Consider the following 14,213-nt stretch of genomic DNA (forward strand, 5'->3'; position numbering starts at 1 on the left):
GGATCATCATCGTCATCATCGTCATCATTGTCACCATCATCCTGATATATCTCCCTACAAAGGAGAAATACTGTGTCCTGAGAAAAGTGGTAAGCATGGTTGGGAGACAATCGTGTGCAGAAATCCATACTATAATTCCACTTCCCTAGTATTGCATACTAGTGGGAGCGGGAGGGAAGCCTGGAGAATCTCTCACGTCATGTCCCCTGCTGACATGGAGGGCTTCCCCCACTCCCTCTCCATAACAGGAGCTGTTCAAGCAACCGACATATGAAGACCTCAGGCTTTCCCTTGGCCCTCCCTTGTTCTCTTCTCCATAAGAGGAGAGATGGATGAGAGAAAGGGAAAAGGCCCCCCTTCTTGGCACCCCAGTACATTCCATTCTGGCCTGTCACTGACAGATATAAGTGGTTCACTCCTTGCTGACGTCCGCAAGATGCCAAAACGGGCCGGAAAGAATGTGGCCCACCATGAAAGCAGCTAGTTTCAAGGCTCTGGGCCTGCTAGCTACACCAGCCAGCCCATTTACTGGCCTTGGGTCACTGCAACCTACTGCCCGGTCCAAACAGTTATCGCTGTCACCTATATGGATATAAGTGAATGTAATTCATCTGACTGTGGTACTTCCAGGTGTAAAGAGGCACCAAATACCATGCCCACTGTCCCCACTACCACCCTGATCTCCTGTTTGCTTCCCTTCTCCCAAGCTGCTGCTTCAGTGCAGGATTAATGGTATTTGACACCGCTTTAACTATCATGGCCTCATCCTATGGACTTTTGGGATTGGTTGCTTGTTGTGGCTCCAGAGAGCTCTGACACAATAAGCACAATATTTATAGGAGGAGATTATCACACACAGATGTGATAGGGACGGGATTGCTCCCCCATGTTTATCACATCCATGACAGCAATCGCACAAAAGCTTTTCATTATTCTATTTCTGAAGTGGCATTGCAGTGCAGATGCAGCTTCAGACGGGTAAAAAGAGAGGTCAAGGCAAGTCCAACATGATTTTAAAAGCAGTTTTCCTGCAGCAGTGTTCTGTTGCCACTGCAACAGTTCACAGTTCTTCAGAAGGAATTGGTTTTTTAAAATGTTTGCTTCTGGTCATTTTTGATATAGTTTTGCCAAATTTTGAATCCGTCTGCATCTTTGGGATGGAAAGAACTTGAGATTAACAAAAATCATATAGAAGAATCTAAAATTGACAGATTTATCCACCCAGGCTCCTGGCTCGGAGTTTAAATGTGAATCAGTCAACCAAATCAGTAATGGATTAGGGATGCCACACTTTTGTTCTGAGAAGTTCTTTTCGTTCAACATCTTTATGGCAGCCAGGTATGACATTGGCCTCTCTATCCTGGCCACAGCTGCTCCTACTGGTTTGCTGTAGGAGAACCCATTTATTTGCCTTTTTGGCAAATATTTGTAGAACTCTTCCCCAGTACCATATTTCAGATGAGTTGATTTTCCACCTGTCGGCTTTCTTCGCTGTCCAGCTTTTACAACCATCTATACAGAAACTGGAAATACGATGGCAGAGACAATCCTAACTTTAGTATTGTATTCCATGATATATCTTTACACTTCAGGATCTTGTCTAAAGATCCTTTAGCTAGGGAGCTGAACGTTTGGGGGATATAACCCTCCCTATATTGAAGTAAATCTGTCCTCTGAAGCTGCTGTGTTTCTTTGGAGAGGAAAATCTCCCATCATGGGTGCTCTTGCACCCACCAACCGAACCCGCCGCCAACTGTTTGCGTAATGCAAATGCCAAACATGCCTTGTCAAGAGGCATTAATGCCCCAAAGTGACTGGCTGGCAAGAGCTGCTAGGCTGAATGTAGCACAACGAATGGATTAGGGAAGCTGACCGAAATAGCCACTGAGCGTCCTTTGGTGCATTGTGAGAAGGCTATTAATAAGGGATACCTTCAAGGTTGTTTAAGAGATGAGGGTTAAAGCCTATCCTGTTTTTAACCTTTCAGAGAAAAGATTTGGAGGAAGCAGGCTTCTATGGGAGATTATGGTCTTCCATTTAACTGGATGTGACCTGCTATATGTTCTCCATACATTGTAATGTTCATTGGACTGGTATCACACAAAATATTATAAGAAACACTGGCAGATTCAGGAAGAAGAGGAAGGCCCCATACAGACAGGCCAAAATAAAGCTGCTTCAGGTCACTTTGGAGGTATGCTGTTTAAATGTTACATGTGTCCTAAGAGTCCAGAAGCTGTGCCAAAGCCACAATCCAGTCCTAAGAACTGGAGGGCAGCTTTGGCACATCTTCCGGACTCTTAGGACACATACATCATTTAAACAGCATACCTCCAAAGTGACCCAAAGCAGCTTTATTTTGGCCTGTCTGTAAGGGACCGAAGAAACCTATTTAGGAGACATAGGGTCTGCATGCACACTGCAGAAATAAAGCAGTTTGATACTACTTTAACGCTCAGGGCTCAATGCTATGGAATTCTGAGATTTGTAGCTTTCCAAGGTATTTAGCCTTCTCTGTCAGAGCACTCTGGTGCCACAAAAATGACACATCCCAGGATGTCATAGGTTGGAGCCACAGCAATTAAAAGTGTTACCAAACTGCATTAAATCTGCAGTGCAGATGCAGCCGGGGCATTCAACTATGTTTTGGGGATTCCTGGACCTCTAGGAGGCATTTGGGGGCATTTTGAAGCAAATACACACACACACACACACACATATATATGAGAAATGTTATAAAAATCTGCTTTCACACCCTGTGGTGTTCAGGGTCCTCCAAACACAATGGAAAGGTCCTCCATACCCTCTGGATCCATACCCTCCTGTCTGAGTTGTTACTACTAGTAGTGCAGGAAACCTATTTCCTTCAAAGACGTATTTGAGCCATTAAGGGGAAAATGCATCTCTATCGCACTGGATTAAGTTATCATAGTCTGTGAACACACATTTATAGTGGAGCAGTGCCAACTGCGTTTGTCAAGCTAATCTTTGCAGGTCACACAAAAGATCCTATTGTATAGTTTCTTAATCAAAGGTGGATTGTTGTTGTTGTTTCTACCTGGTTTTTGGTTGTTACACAAATATTTGGATATCTAAGAAAGGTAAGACATAGTCAACATGGGAACCCAGAGCATGGAAGCACTGGGTGGGATTCACTAAGGCTGTAGCAAATTCCATATACTGTACTGTTATACTGTTTTTAATCTGTGTTTTTATCTGGTCTTTACACTGTTTTTACCTTGATTTTACCAGTGTTTTTAACATTACTTTCTTTTATTCTGTATCCCCTTTTTACCTGTGGTGGTCTATGACCGTAATAAAGATGAACTGAATACCAAGACAGTAGCAAATGCATAACCTAGAGCAGTGGTGGCGAACCTATGGCACAGGTGCCAGAGTGGGTTTTAGATTGTAGTTTGGGCACACAGTCTCTAAAAGGTTCACCTTATCTGACCTAGAGTTATGTGTTTGTGACTAATTCGTATCCATGATCCCTAAGGATTGACTGATTTTGTGAAAGTATCTCACAAAACTTGTGCCATGGCAGTTAAAGCCGAGTCAAACTGCATTAATTCTGCAGTGTAGATATAGCCCTAGTTCAGTCATTCCCTCCCATCCACCCACTGCCATTATTAACAGTAGTTCCCCTTAGAAAAATTAATTCTTTACTCCCTTTAATAGCAAAATCAGAGGACAACAGGAATGCAGTGAAGACAAAGAAACAAAAGCAACTGGGCATACTATAGGAAAGACAGGGAACAGAAGAAAAGAAATGGAACTGAGTATGCTGGAAGAGGGCATCTAGCTGTAAGTCTTTGCACATGGAGCATCGCACACTATAATATTAAACTGTAGGTCCAACGTGTTTACTTAGTAAGGATAGCAAGGATATTATATTAACAACAGCTTCCCTTGGCTTTCTGGTCAAAAAAAGATTTAATGTTGTCCGTATCCTTGTTTGTGTTCTGGACTAACATGGTAGATGTTGAATTCAAAGATATACCTGTGTTAGTCTGTAGTATCTGTATGTAGAGGGGTCTAGTAGCACTTTTGAAACTAACTGGAAGAAGTTGGCAGCATAAGCTTTCATAGACTTAACCGTAGATGTTTTTAGTTTACTCTAATGGAGAATACTGAGAGGAGAGAGAGAGAGATGATAGACTGAGGTGGAAATGATAGATGAAGATAGAGGTGGAGGATGATAGATATAGATTGAGATGATACATCTACAATATCATTGATAGGTGGACATCCATTAAAACTCCAATAAAGGAGCATCTACCATTTTCCTAAGCAGTCTGTTGCACTGTCAAATGGCTTATAACATCAGGAACTCCTTCCTAAGATAGCTTTGTTAATTATTCATCCATGCCAGCCTCAAGAGCTCATGTGTTAGATTCATAGAGAGACTCCAAATTTGATTCATCCATCAAGCAGTGAAGCAGTTAATAATGCAGGAACAAACCAGGAACAATCAGATCCATCAACTCACTAAAGGTAAAACAAACTGAGGTTTAACTGGATCACTGATTTAAGGAGCTTAATTGGGAATAAGAAACTAGCACAAGATGGGCTTAACACAGTGACCTGGTGGCAAAGGGAAGCGACGGAAATAAATGGGGCACTGAATCCTAATTCGTTAAGTTAGATAGAGACAGTCCTAGGAGAGGATGGGCCAAACAAGAAGGATCCCTCAGTATCATCTGCTTGAGCAGAAAGTCTCTAAACATCAGTAGAATAAGATCACAGCGTTGGAAGGGGCTGGTAAGCCATCTAGTAAAACCATAGAGATGTGAAGATGCAGGAACAGCTTGTAGAAAACTGGAGAAGGAACTTGCCACATTCGGATTTTACATCTCTAGTCTAGGAAAATCCAGGCATAGTTTATCCCTGACAGAAGGCCATTTATTCACTTTTGGAAGACCTCCATTGAGGAAAGCCCAAAACTTGGAAACATTACAATTTAAAAAAAAACAAAACAAATTCTCCCAGAATATATGCTGTCTGAGAGATTCTGGGAATTGTGGTCCGAACTATAACTTGCTTTGAATGCAGAAGACCCCTTGGCCCATTTCCAGAGTTTGGTTTTGTTACTCAATGGGTTTGGAAAGGTCATGATTCAGAGCTAGATACAACTGGAGAAGGTACTATTAGTCTCTAGGTGACTCCCCAAGGTCTTACTTGGTACATGATAGCTTTGTATGTCCAGCTGGAGAAAGTGCAAAGGCTACACTTATAGACATAAATTCTGAACTAAGGTGTCCTGAGCATTATCAGTGTGGCCAGGATTGTTAAATAAAAAGTTGGCTACAGATTTCAACTCACAGACTTCAGAATCGTAATTTCCAAAACGTATTTCATTGTCTTAAAAATGGAGCCTGGTATTCTGTTTGGGATGTTTGTCTTTGTAAATAGCTTTAAATATGTACTAAATTCAGTTGAATAGTTTTGCAATGTCAATATTCACCTAGGGAATCCATGGCATTGCAATTCAGAGACATAGCCGTGTTAATCTGGAATATCAGTATGCAAAGGGGCATCTGAGGAAGCAGACTGAGTCTACAAATGCTCATGCTACAAATTCTTTCACACAGTCAGTCTCAAAGGTGCTGCAGGATTCCATGGCGTTACAATGTACAGGCATCCATTGCACAATAATAGTCAGTAGAGTGCCATGGCCTGATGTACAATGGGCACCGATGCATATCAGGATGTTCTCTGGTGTACATCTGGACATTGGCTAGAAGTGCTGGAGCACAATAGGAATATCCAATGTGCATACGTGCCCAATGGGTGCGAGAAGTGCCTGGTGTGAACTTCCCATTGCTGCAAAGTAGCTACAGATTTGTAAAGTTACAAAATGCAAATGGTGATGTCCGATCTCAGCCAGGATTTTTATAACATGAATGCTAGTAAGGCTGGTAAGAACCATATCTAAAACTAGTTCATTCTTAAAACCAACAAACGTACAATCGGCCCTCCTTATCCATGGATTTTTTATCCACGGATTCCAGCATCCACAGCTTGAAAATATTCCAAAAAAGTATAAATTCCAAATAGCAAACCTTGATTTTCCATTTTGTTGTGCCATTATATTTACTGGGACTTAAGCATCCATGGATTTTGTGATCCACAGGGGTCCTGGAACCAAATCCCAGCCGATACCAAGGGCCCACTGTATAGGCTCAACATATTTAATAATAATAATAATAATAATTCATTTTATTTATAGACCGCTATTCCGCAATGATCATTTTTGTACAGTACAAAAATGCAATACAATGCAATACAACACAATCTCTCTCCCTCAAGATGGTGGCTGAAGGGAGGGCTTGTCTTCTACCAGGCAGGCCTGGTGGAGCTACCCTGCCTCTCTCTCCCTCAAGATGGTGGCTGAAAGGAGGGCTTGTCTTTAACTCTGAACATAATTTAACTTCTATTTTAGTATTCAGTGAAATATCTTTACACTTGAGGATGTTGCCTAGTTCCTTCATAACTGCCCTTCCAAGTCCTCATCATCTGGTTTCTTGACTACAGTCTCCACTCTGACGAAAGACTGAGCCAAGGTAGGGAAAATCTTAAACTATTTCAACATCTTCATCATCTGCTTTAATCTTCTGTATATCATCTGTGGCCATTATTAGTAGACATAGCCACACATTATTGTTTTGTTAGATTTCGTCTTGCTCAACAAGTCCATAAATAGTTTCCAATCTTTCAGGAAAATCTTCAGTTGGTTTGTCCTTTAAAACCCACATCGGTTTGGCAGCTTGGGCTAACTCAGCACCCTTCACAATCCATTCTGCCATCCTGGCAGCTTAAAAGGCTATAAAATAGTGATGCCTCAGCCACTTCTTTTGTTATGAATCAAAAGATTTCCTTGATTCACAAAACCAGTTCAGACATTGACTTCAGGGCTAGGCTGGGCTCTCATCTTGGACCTAATCTACAAGGCTGTGGGAAATTTCCCTTCCTGCTTCCTCAAATAATAAAAAGTCTTGGCAGCTATTTGTCAGTAATCTTTTGTTCCTAAGGGATCTGTCATCTAAATAATTATAGCTCCATGGTCCCACTTTAACTGCCATGGCTGCATCCTAAGGAATCCTGGGGTTTGTAGTACTGAAGCACTACAGCTCTCTACTTCTCCCTGAACTGAAAATCCCAGGATTCCACAGGATTGTACCATGGCAGGTAAAGTGGAATCATAGTGCTATAACAGCTTAGTATGAAAGGGCCCCTGGTCATGAGTGACAGCTCTGGAAAAGAGATCATGGTTGCTTGGGCATCCCTCTTGCACAGGGATGGACAAATGTGTCCATTATGATTTCACTTAGCTTTTGATTTTCCCCACCAACCTGAAGTCATTCCAGCCCAATGTCATGCCTTTTTAAAAGTCCACCTGAAAATTCTTATGCGCTTTCATGTGTATGCATTTCACACCTGAATGCATGCATTTTTCATAAGGTGCTAAAGGTTGGGTCTCACTTATCCAGAATTCCAAAATCTGAAATATTCCAAAATCCAAAACTGTCTGCGAAGGTGGCTGAGACAGTGACACCTTTGCTTTCTGATGGTTCAGTATGCACGAACTGTTGTTCATGCACAAAATTATTACAACTATTGTGTATAAAATAACCTTCCGGCTATGTTCATAAGGTGTATATGAAATATAAATGAAATTCAAGTTTATACCTGGGTCCCATTTCCAAGATATCTCATTATGTATATGCAAATATTCCAAAATCTGGAAATATCCAAAATCCCAAACTCTTCTGCATTTCGGATAAGGGAGACTCATTCCAGTAGGATCTTGTGATCTCAGTGCCCCAGCTGGAGTGATATGGCTAGGTATACAACATTGCCCTGGCTAGACAACATCAATTGATGGCATTCAGTCTTATCTCTGCTGCCACCAATTGGCTGTAATCGTGTGCCCAGGTGCTGTCCAGTTGCTGTTGTACAGGCAAGCAAGAAGAAGAGGAGGAGCAGGAGGAGGAGGAGGAGGAAAACGAGGAAAGCTTTCTTCTTGAGGGATGGAGAAGTGACAGGCAGCTCTGTCTTTCATGGCTGTATAGCAATATCTACTGCATGCTGCCCAGACACACTCCTGCAGACAATAAACAGCTGGGGTGGAACTGGATGCCAGCCATCTGGCACTGTGCATCCAAAAGTGTTGCACAAGGAGATACTGCTTGCCTGTTTGCACAACTCTCCAAGAGGTACTTATACTGGCATAACCGGGGGTTGTGCCAGTATAGGTTGCCACAAGGGTTCCGCCTGGGGAAGGTTGGCACAGAGTTTGGGGAAGGCTGGCACAGAAGCAAGCATTAAACTTTGCTCATGTCTGTTCATCTCCAGGTGCTATTAAAGGTGCAGGATCCGAGGTTGTATTTTTATTTTGTACATATATGAGCCTAGCCTAGTCTAGATGCATGGATTCAACCAACCCTGAACTCAAAATATTTGGGGAAAATAATACAAAAATGCAGGAGATCTAATGAAGTGAGTGCCCTTACATAGGAAGAGAGAAGAAAGCAATTCATATATATATATATATATATATATATATATATATATATATATATATTGCCCAGTAGCAGTGGAGGCTGTGGTAGACATTCTTCAGGCTCCTTCAACTTCCAGAAACCCATCATCTGCCCATTTGTGCCTTTGAGACAGTGGCTGCAGGGCTCTCCTCATTCATCTGCAAGGTGAAAGAGAGTGGCATGGGAGTTCAAAGGATGCAAATGGTCAGGGTTTGCCACCACCTCCACTGCTGCCCTAAGCCATTTTAAATAAGGGACTTCAGCATCTACTTTTGTTGGTATCTATGCAGCGTCCTGGAACCAAACCCCAATGGATGTGGAGGGCCCATTGTATAGTGGGGCTTAACAACTGTAGGAGGATATGAGGCTGTATTAGCCCCCCAGGGAACCTTGGAAGTCCATTTCCACCTGCACAGCACCCTGGCAACCTCAGGAGAACCACACTTTCCCCTTCCCTGTCCTGTTTGATGAGCTTTTCAGTCCAAATCTGGTTCAATGGCCTGTTACAGACAGGCCAAAATAAAGCTGCTTCAAGTCACTTTGGAGGTATGGTATTTCAATGATGCATGCGTCCCAAGAGTCCAAAAGCCGCGCCAAAGCCACGCGCCAGTTCTAAGGACTGGAGTGCAGCTTTGGTGTGGCTTTTGGACTCTTAGGACGCATGCATCATTGAAATACCATATCTCCAAAGTGACTCGAAGCAGCTTTATTTTGGCCTGTCTGTAACAGGCCAAAGATAGCCATAAGAAAGTTTTTAGTCAGGGACTTGCAATTGCCCATCAACTATTAGCACCCAGAGGGCAGATGGAGCAGTAAATGTGCAGGTCACCTGCTCACAATGTTGTCCACTGCAAGGAGATATACTTTATTACTATTTAAATAATAGTCTTTATTTCCATATTTTCCATATTTCCATATTTTCATCTATCTGTATTGTAAGTTTCAAGTAAATCTGTGTCATGCCTAATTTTTGGTGATGCGTGTTGTCCCTTTCTTTTCTTTTAGTAAAGCATAAGTGACAAACCATACAGATGTGTGTGTGTTTTTTTACAAAAGTGTTACAATGGTATTGAAGGCATGCATTTCCCTCCCTTTAGACCTTGCACCAATGAAATTGTTAAAAGGGCTTCCTAAAAGAGGAACCAGACCAGATTCCCAGAACTGCTTTCACCAGCTGTTAACATCTTTGTGATGAACCAAAACCAAAAAGGGAAGCAATCCCCAATCAATTTAGAACTGATAAATGAAGACATAAAATGTGAATAACAAATAAAAATGTTCTCACAAGAGAGGAGCATTGCTTTATGGTAGGCTAATATTTTTATTTTAAGGTCTCTGAAGGTGTAGCCACACTGCAGAATTAAAAACAATTTGACACCACTTTAACTTCCATGACTCTATCTGTGAAATCCTGGGATTTGTAGTTTGGTGAGGCACCAGAGCTCTCTGAAAGATCAAAATACAAATCCCAGGATTTCACAGATAAAGTCATGGCCATTAAAGTGATGTCAAACTGTTTTAATTCTGCAATGTGGCTACACCCTGTGTGTGACAGAATGGGTATCTGGATCACCACCCATTGACAGAGTATAATTCTTTGCCTTAGAGAAGACAAAGATGCCCTCGTGTGGGCTATGCTGGTAGTGGCATCAGAAAAGAGAGCTCAGAAGTGGGTTTCATTTTGGCAAGACAGATTATTGCACAACCCAGCTTTCTCTAACAAATTTTGTTCTACATGTGTTGGACCAAATTTCCATTTGTTACCAACCAACATGGCCATTCCCAATATCCATGATGGAGACCATGGATGATGGAGTCATCATCCATCACTGGCTCAAAGAGAACCCTATTGATTGAGATAAATGGTGAAAAATAGATATTTTGCATGCAAATGTCCCAGGTCCAATCCTTGGTATCTCCATGCAGGGCTTGGAAAGGCTTTTGTCTTAAACAGTGGAGAACCACTACTAGTCAGTTCATCACTCCCTCAACATTGTACCCACCAGATATTATTGTTCCTAGCTTTCCTCAACATTGACTATGTTGCCTGGGGCTGACGGGAGTAGTAGCCCAAGACATCTGGAGATACATGCTGAGGTATGTGGACCAATGCCCTGACCCATCAAACAAACAATAATAATGTTCCAGTATTATTAAGAGTCTCTACCTCGGATGTCCCACCACACCTAGCTAACATAGCCAATGTTAAGTGCTTATGGGAATTTCAGACCAGCAATGTCTGGCAGGCCACAAATTGCCCACCCTTGCTTTTGATGGTAGCCTAAATGAGACCAAACCAGTTGGATGTGAAATGCAAGTCCAGAACTACTGGTAAACACAAGCCTCTGCCTTAGATCAGTTGTAAATGTATTTTAATAATAACAAGCCACTTTGACCCAGATTTTCAAGACACACCTGTACACTCTGATGTTGTCTTCCTGATAAGAAACTGTTTAGGTCAGTGTCATAGTAAGCAAGGTCTGACTCTGGTACATGCAAGTGGATCAGAATTCAGTTGTTTTTGCCTGTTGTAATGATCTCAGGGCTCCAGTCATCTGGGTGCTAGAGGCTTCTACCCTATCAGCTTCCATGTCAGTGCGGTGGGAAGCCTTCTATGGACCACCAAGTTGTTGAATCTATCCCCAAAATACTGTCGACACACTGGATATCTCCTAAAGTCCTCCAAAAGGAGATCCATGATCCCATCCAAGTTCATTACCCAAACACACGATTGCTTGTGTATGGCTTTATCTGCACTGTAGAAATAATGTAGTTTGACATTACTATAAGTGCTGTAGAGCCGCCCTATGGAATCCTGGGGTTTGTAATTTTACAAGGTCTACAACCGCCTCTGCCAGAGAATGAGGATGCTTCAAAAAAACTACAGTTCTGTAGGATGGAGCCGTGGCAATTAAAGAGGTGCCCAACTGTGTTATTTCTACAGAGTAGGCTTACCTGCGTGGCATAGTGGTTTCAGCATAGGACTAGGACTCTGGAGACCAAGGATCGATTTCCCGCTCAGCCATGGAAATTCACTGGGTGATCTTGGGCAAGTCACACACTCTCAGCCTCAGAAAACTCCATGATAGGTTCACCTTTGGGTTGCCATAAGTCGGGAAGGATTTGAAGGCACATAAGAGCAAAATCTGTACCCCAAGAGTGACTCCACCAGCCATCACTGGGTTTCTGTTGCAGTATTTTAGTTTGACTTTACAAAACCAAGATTAGGAATTCATAGGATCTGTCAAATGACTAAATCTGAGCAGGTTGACTTACTCTATAGTCTTACTGTAGCCAGTAAACATTGATCCATGTGATATCTTACTCATGTCCTACTCATGTCTGGGGTCCTCCATATGTTGTTGGATTGCAAATCCCATCGGGAATTATAGTCCAGCATCATGCAAAGGACCAGTAATCTTCCATCTCTGCTTTAAGCTATAGCCACCTACTTTGATAAAAACAGGTCAGTCCAACACAGCTTTAAAAGACACACCTCTTCAAGCCGAGAATTGTGTTGTGGTCTTATCTGATGGAACTACCCACTGTCCCTAGGGAAGCTGGCAGTCCTTCAAAGCAAGACCTAGGCCGCATCTGGGTTAAACAAATTATGTTAACTTTTCCCCTCACCCCAGATGCGTTCAAGAATATGGCCTTATTTCTCAAGATTGACACGAAGGTACTTTTTTTTAAAATGTGGTTGTTTATGTGTCTGTTCTCTTCTGGAGTTGCACATTGTTCACCACAGGTCACGATCCTGGAATATGCCTTTGGGAAAAATGGTTGATCTCAGCATAATCTCTTGACACATCAAGGCAAAGCTTTGGACAGAAGAAATCACTGACAGGAAGCCCTTGGGCCAAAGTTAACCCTGTGATGATGATGAAAGATGCTGCCTAAGTTGTCCTATTTTACCTTCCCAAGACCTGTGTCATTGGATTTGGAAACAATGGCTTCAAAGCATACAAACTGCCTTGCAAGATTAAATCAAGTATTTGTACAATTGAAATAATTATCTAGGATGGGCATAAGTAGAGACAGGTAGATATAGATATCTATAGATTGATAGATTATAGTTTATTTACATAATATATGAGAAACAAGACAGGAAGAAAATCAATGCATTTGAGATGTAGTGCTGGAGATGAGTGTTGAGGATCCTGTGGACAAACAAATGGGTCCTAGAGCAGATCAAGCTGGAAATCTCTCTGGAAGCCAAGATGACGAAACATGAATCATTGTGGGGAAAAACAATAATGCTAGGAAAGGAGGAGGGAAGCAGAAAGAGAGGAAGGCCGCATGCTAGTTGGATGGACTCTATTAAAGAGAACACAGGTATGGGCTTGCAGGAATTAAGTAGAGCAGTGGTAGACAGGGGTCTTGGAGATATCTCATCCATTGGGTCGCCATGGGTCAAGATTGACTCAAGGGCAGTTAACAATATATTCCCCCAAGCCATGGATGGTTGAATCCTTGGATAAAGAATCCATGGATATAGAGGGCTGACTGTAATATCAATGCAACACATTCCTACTCACCCTGCTTTCCTAATCCCCTCCCCCCCCCCCCCCCGGGTTTCGGTAAGGTGTTTGAATCAAGTCCAGGATTCTGGATAAGTTAATACTGAACTGAGCCACCTTCTCTGATTCAGAAACTAAAGGTGGATGAAGCTAGATTCCCACCTACTGCAATGGGAAGGTCAGCATCATCAGCTGTAACTGTCATGATGAAACAGCTTTTGCAAAGAGCAGAGTCACTGCCAATTCAGCAAGGAAAGGCAGGATTGGCAAAACCATTTTGCTTCCTAGAATCACCATCCCATAGAACATCCTGAGTCAGTAACTCTGGATGGCTCAGTGGCCTCAGATTTGATACATCATATAGCCTTCTTTCTTTCTCCCTACCCCACTTTTTAAGGTCCTTCTTTCCAAAACCAAGACTTGCCCTCTTGTAGGCTGCCACACTTTTGAAAAGAGGAAATGCATCACCAAAAAGAGCGCATGAGAGAACAGAGATCTGCACAAAAACATTACATGCTAATTTATGTGTATAGATTTATACATATAGAAATATTTACTATTGACTAAATGTTTGGTGGTGGTTGTGTGCCTTCAAGTTGTTTCCGATTTATGGCAACCCTGAGGTGAACGTATCATGTGGTTTTCTTAGCAAGATTTGTTCAGCATGTGTTTGCCCTTGCTTTTCTCTGAGGCTGAAAGATTTGGACTTGCCCAAGGATTCAAACCCTAGTTAAAACAATACATCTTGGGGACTATGTGTCCATTCTGGTACATTATCCCACAATTTTGGAAGAACTCTACATTATCATCATATTTTCTTAGATTAAAAAAACCCAAATTTGGCATGATCCCTGATATTAAAAAAAGGTTTGGAATTCAGATCTGCCAGGATCCTTGCTTGCAGTTCTCTTTCTTGAACAGAAACATTAATTTCTCATGCAGGGCCACAAATGCAAAGGACTGAAAGAAGTAAGGTAAATGTGTATTCTATTATCCAGTTCAAAAGTACAAATCTCATTCTATACCGAGGAAGCCACATAATTTCATTGGAACAGCGCAATGCAGAAAGGGAGGAAGGGGACACAGCTGGAACTGGAAAGCTCACACTGACAGAACTAGCAGGGTTTTTTCCCTTTGGAATCAGGTC

This window comes from Sceloporus occidentalis, unplaced genomic scaffold (genome assembly GCF_023333645.1).
Source record: "Sceloporus occidentalis isolate IW3139 unplaced genomic scaffold, rSceOcc1.0.p SCAF_13, whole genome shotgun sequence".
Taxonomy (NCBI): domain Eukaryota; kingdom Metazoa; phylum Chordata; class Lepidosauria; order Squamata; family Phrynosomatidae; genus Sceloporus; species Sceloporus occidentalis.